Here is a 6,000-nt window from a genome sequence, read left to right as displayed (position 1 = left end):
GGATCATGTCATAGTTAGTTGAGACGCCCTTTACATCACTGAATTCCCTTTGGATGGATGAAGTGAGCTGTCTGGGCTGTAGTCTCAGATCTGGGAGACCCAAGGTTATTTACAAATGTTAAGCATATTTAAAAAGAGAGATGCAAAAACTGATCTATTCCATGAAAACAGACAAGCAATAATGAGAATTTGCTCAATGTGATAAGAATTTCCTGAGGGCTGCCCATGCTAATTCAGGCAGCTTGCTTTAGTCAGTGGTTGTTTTTCATCCTGAGGGGATTGGACATGGAAGACTTGTATTCCACCAAAACCAGAGCAGAAAGTTGGGTGTCATTTCTTGCATCCACACAGTACTGCCTAGAGCGGCTGTCCTGTTTCCTTGAAGGGTTCACAATCACAGCATGTGGCAGGAGTTTGTGATGCTGTGCCCTGAGCAGCCCAGCATGACATAGTGCTGTATGTAAGTACAGACGGGTGGGATGACAAAATGATTAAAAACGATACAATTGCTACCCATCTTTGCTATTATTAATTCCTTACAGGGTTAACAGTACATAATAAACACATATTTTTCCTCCAGACAGTAACAGTTCATTGAGAATGGACCTGAAAATATAATGGGCATCCAGCAGCTTGCTGGATGGTGCTTGCATTATTCTGATTATAAGCTTACTTAAATAGCACTTTATTTCACATTTAGGTTTAGTTTTATGCCTCTCTATGGCCTAAATGTATAAGTAAAATCTAGGTATCCAGGAAAGCTTCTGCAGAAACACAGGTCGAATTTATTAAAAATCTAGGAAACAAAAGTTTCACATTTAGGCAGATAAACTTCAACAAGCCCAGTGTGTCAGTGAGCAAATGAGAACTGGGATAGTTCATGACACATTCCCATCCTTGAAGAGCCCCATGACTGCCTCTTCTTTACTAAAGTTGTGACAGAAATAGTTGTCATTTGCCATAAACAAATGTATTTAAAACCACTACTGTAGTATATTATGTTGTGCACAATTAATTTTAAAGCCCATTTGCAGCTTGCTGGATGGTGCTTGCATTACTCTGTTTATAAGCTTACTTAAATAGCATTTTATTTCACATTTGTGTTCAGTTTTATTTCTCTCTGGGCACCCCTGCTGCTGCTCCAGTCCTCAGCTCTTCTGTTGTCCATTGATTTCCTTCTTGTGGCTGGCATCACTGATGCTACTGCCCTCGTCTGGTGTTGTGTTGCTGCCACTGCTGAGGATGGAGTGGGAAGAGATGTGTCAGTGGCAGCAGCTGTTGTGGCAGTGGCAGTAGAAGTACTGGGATGAGCCTCAGAGCAAGCAGGTTTGTGCCATGGCCCTGCAGCTTTCTGGACAGCTGGAGAGGGTTAGATAACCAGGGCTCATTTCACCGATCACAGAATCATTTCACTTGGAAAAGACTTCCAAAATTATCACCAAATTGATGGTTTTGTGGCTGAAGTGCTACTATTGAGGGGGGGAAGTTTTTTGTTGTGTTTTTTTGTTTGGTTTTGGTTTTGGTTTTGGTTTTGGTTTTTTTTCGCTTTTGTGTACAGAAAAGGATCTAGCTTGTAATCATGACAATGAAGTAATTTAGAGTGGCTTAAAATTTAACACCTGGCTAAATCTAAATATCCTGTTGTGGTCGTGTGGGTTTTTTGTTGTTGTTTTGGGGTTTTTTTTTGTTTTGGGGTTTTTGTTTGTTTGTTTTATAAATTGTTGTTTTGTTTTGTTTTCCCTGCAGTCAGCATATTTAGCAGCATTCAGAAACACGAGTGAAGCCAGTGAAATTAGTAAGGAGTGAAATGACCCATTACAGAGGGGAAACATTGAGACTGAGTTTATCATTAAAGTAAATTCATTGTTCATAGAAATACATATATGAAAAAAATAGAAAGAGATGGTGCTCTGTAAGAAATTAGATCAATAAAATATTTAAGAAGGTATACACATTTCTGTAGCAGCTCCCCACTTTTTAAAAAGTGAAATGTAAATGTTGGTTAATAAATGTAAAAAGCTACTAATCCCTTTTAAAGCTAAAAGGATGTTAAAGAAAATAGAGAGGCCCTTCCGGCACTCATAGAACATCTGTGGATCTGGAATTTCCTGCTGACTCTTGGTTTGTAACATACCAAACAGGTTTTGTTTATTTTTCATAACCTTATCTGTCATGACAATTAGTCTAAACTTTAATTTTTTAAAATATAAATTTATTTCTCTTCTGACGTCTACTCTCCTATGAGCCTTAAACAAACACACTTTATGGTTTGTGGACTGAACTAGTAACCAAATGTCCAGCCAAGAAAAACAGTTTTTTTCTCAGCTTTCATTAATGAGGTTAAATGCAGGACAGGTGCTTTTTTGCATATGGGCAAACCAGCACTGTAGCTGTACATCACGAAGTACAACAGGAAGTACTGCTACAGAGGTAGGTTCTGTTTACAATGAAACCACCAAGAGGAAAAGAAAAATAGCAATGGGATTGATTTCATTAGAGACAGATCTGAGATAAATCTTGTAAAGTGCTATATAAAAGTCGGATACCTCATGGAAAACTTGATGGGAAGTGAACTACATTTTGCAATATAAAGCTCTTTTTGACCACTGCTTTATCAAGACATTTTTCGTATATAAAGAAATTGTCCTGATCTACTGATGACAATATTCCAGATGCAAAGTCTTAGAAAAATTAAAAGCAATAATTATTTACCTCAGGTTTGGTTTAGTTCACAAATGTTCACATATCATAGAATTACAAAATGGTTTGGGTTATAAGAGACTTTAAAGATCATCTGCTTCCTGCCCACAGGGATACTAGACCTCAGGTTGCTCAGTGCATCCAACCTGGCCTTGAACACTTTCAGGGGTGGGGCATCCACGACTCCTCTGGGCAACTTGGTCCTGTACCTCACCACCCTCATAGTGACTGATTTTTTCCTAATAACTGACCTGTATCTACCCTCTTTCCGTTTAAAGCCGTTACTTCTTACCCTACCACTAAGAGACCTTTTTTCATGGCTGCCTTTGATTTTTTTAAAGTTTACTTAATTCTTTAAAATTAATATTTATTTTCTGTCACATTAAGGTCTGTCTTCTCTTGGTTTTTTTGTCTTTTTCTTTTGCTGTGAGAGCAATTTTCATGGTTTAACTCCAGTCAACAGCCAAGCTCCACACGGCCACTCGCTCAATCCCCCACCAGCAGGACTGGGGAGAGAATTGGAAGAGTGAAAGCTAGAGAACTCATGTGTTGAGATAAAAAGAGTTTAACTGGAAAAGCAAAAGACACACACAGATAAGGCAAAAGAATTTGTTCAGCCCCACCCATGGACAGGCAGGCCATCCCCAGGAGAGCAGGGTCCCATCACAGGTAATGGTGACCTGGTAAGACAAACACCATCAGCCTCAACATACCTCCCATCCATCTTCTTTCCCCCACTTTATATTCTGGGTATGACACCATATCATCTGGAATATCCCTGTGGTCAGCTGGGATCACCTCTCCTGTCTGTATCTCCTCCCAGCCTGCCAAGCACCCCCAGCTTCTTCACAGCACAGAGCACGAAAAGCAGAAAAGGCCTTGCCTGTGCGTAAGCCCTGCTCAGCAATAACAGAAACATCTCTATGTTATCAACTCTTGTGTTCAGCATAAATCCAAAACACAGACCCATACCAGCCATGGTGAAGAGAATTAACTTTACTCCAACCAAAACCAGCACAGTAATTCTATCAGTTTATGAATGGAACAAAGCCTGAAGAATACAAAGTACTCCTACCCAGCTGAAGTTAGTCAAATTATTGATCTCATTCCCTATAGAAAACATCTGCAGGTATTTTTTTTACCCTGGATTTATAAATAAGATTGCGATTACCTTATATACCTGCACAGGAGATGGGATGAATCCTTACTCTCTTCAGCCTGTTCCTGTGAGTGCTAGAGTTAATACTGAGCCTAGAAGGTCTTTGAACAAGTAATCAGTCATCATAACAAATTACAAGTGGATAATATACATGACACAAATTATAGGCATCAAACTTCCCAAAGGTATTGCAACTGCTGGCAGGACTTCCCATCATTTATTACCAGATGGAGAGAGAAAGGGAGCTGGAAATAAGCAAATGTTCAGCTATGTGAAAAATTAAATTATGCCACATAGTGTTCTCTGAGGCTGCTAGTATGTAAAGATAATGGAAGATGCAAAGTTTATGACAGGTTAAAGCAAGTGGAGTTAAAATTACCTGTATCATCTAGGCTGGCCTAAAGTCCTCTTGTGCACCACACTACAGCCAACTACTGTGACTTTTGAAGCCAAAAATACATTTCAGGTGGCCTCAACAGTCCTGATGAGGTGACAGATGAGATGGCATCCGTGACCAATTTGTTCCAGACAGCTTGTTCCTGTGTCCAGAACAAGGCTAATAAATGGATGTCTGAAGAAATGTGAAAGGAAAACATGTTTGAACTATAAGACACTAACTGATTCAAAGTAAGCTAGGGGGAAAGGGGTTGGCATGTGTGTGGGTTTGGGATTGTATTTCCTCTGAGGACTGTCATTTTAACCTTGAATTAGAGCCACTAAATTATGTGGATAGGTAAAGCAAGATTCAGACACCTTGTTGTTGTATGATCCCTTGACTGCAATCTGTTTCTTAACCTGTCCTCAAAAATGCAACCTGATCATTAGCTGCTACCCTAAACGATCTGATTTTGATCTGCTCAATACTTACCTGTTGCTTGAGTGAGGATCCAGATACAGGTGTGTCTTGGTTTGAAAGACAGGTATCTGCTAGCAAGGTGATACAAGTAAATCCCTATGGACGGGGATTCAGCTGGACTTCCTCAATATGCAAACTTGAATGTCTGCTCTGTGGACACATATTCACCTACAAGTGTCCTTTTCAGGCTTTGCACATTCAAATTTGTATGTCCTCTTCCCTGGAAAGTGTGTGTGGGAAGCTTAGGCACAGAGCACTCTTCCGTCAGTCTTGTATTCGAAATCCAGCATATATTTGCATTTGAAATAAAAAACTGTGCTGTCAGCATCGGGGAAAGGTTTTCTCCTCTTCCTGTTAGTTTGTTCTTATGGAGATTTCTTAATCAATAGTGTGGCCATCTCTGGCATTTGAAAAATTATGCCTTATACAGTGCAATGAAACCTCTTTGTTGCCAAGGCATTTTGCCTGTTCTTTAATTGGTGTATGTGTTTGCACAGGTATGTGTCTAACTAAACACATGGATTGCTGTGCAAATGTACACTGAATGAAGGTATAAGACTATATTAATTTTTTTAAGTATGTGGTGAAAATTATTATTATGTTTTTAAATGCCTAATTTTTCATTTTTATAAATGGCTGATGTATAAAAGTGCAGATGTCCACATGTGATGTTACATGATCCTGGAAGAATTAGGATAAAAATAAAATGGAGGAATTGGAGAAAATTGTGGTGGTGAAAGAATAGCGAGATGGGGGCAGCTGGTTCCTGTTAGCTAAAAGACTTCTGTTTGAAGATTTTCTGGTAAATAAGACAGATCTTAATTGGCTCTGTTGAAGTCAGTCAGTCAGTCAACCACCTTCTCTAAAGAAATGTTCCATGGATTTTAACATATCTTATGCTTGTGGTGGCAAGAATAGACAACCGTGCAATCCTTGTGGCAATGGTACTGTTAAAGATTAGCAGCCTAGCAGAGGAAAGATAATATTGTGATATGCAAATTAAAATGTTTGGTGGTTTAGCTTACACCAGTAGATGGCTGTAACCCATCTGTTCCTTCAACCTCTTCCCTTTTTGCTGAATGAAAGTAATCTTAGCACTTAAACTAATTGTTAAGGTAGCTAGAATTCTCTGATTTTTAAATCTGACAAGGTACATCCATTTTTGAGTGGAGAGAGGTGAAATCAATCTTAATTATCACACCAAGCGTAGCTCAGCATCAATGCAGAAAAAATACAAAGCATAGTGTTCCCCAACCTGGGACCCTCATTTGAGGTTGCCTCATTT

This window comes from Hirundo rustica, chromosome Z (genome assembly GCF_015227805.2).
Source record: "Hirundo rustica isolate bHirRus1 chromosome Z, bHirRus1.pri.v3, whole genome shotgun sequence".
Classification (NCBI taxonomy): Eukaryota; Metazoa; Chordata; class Aves; order Passeriformes; family Hirundinidae; genus Hirundo; species Hirundo rustica.
This window is presented reverse-complemented; position numbering follows the sequence as displayed.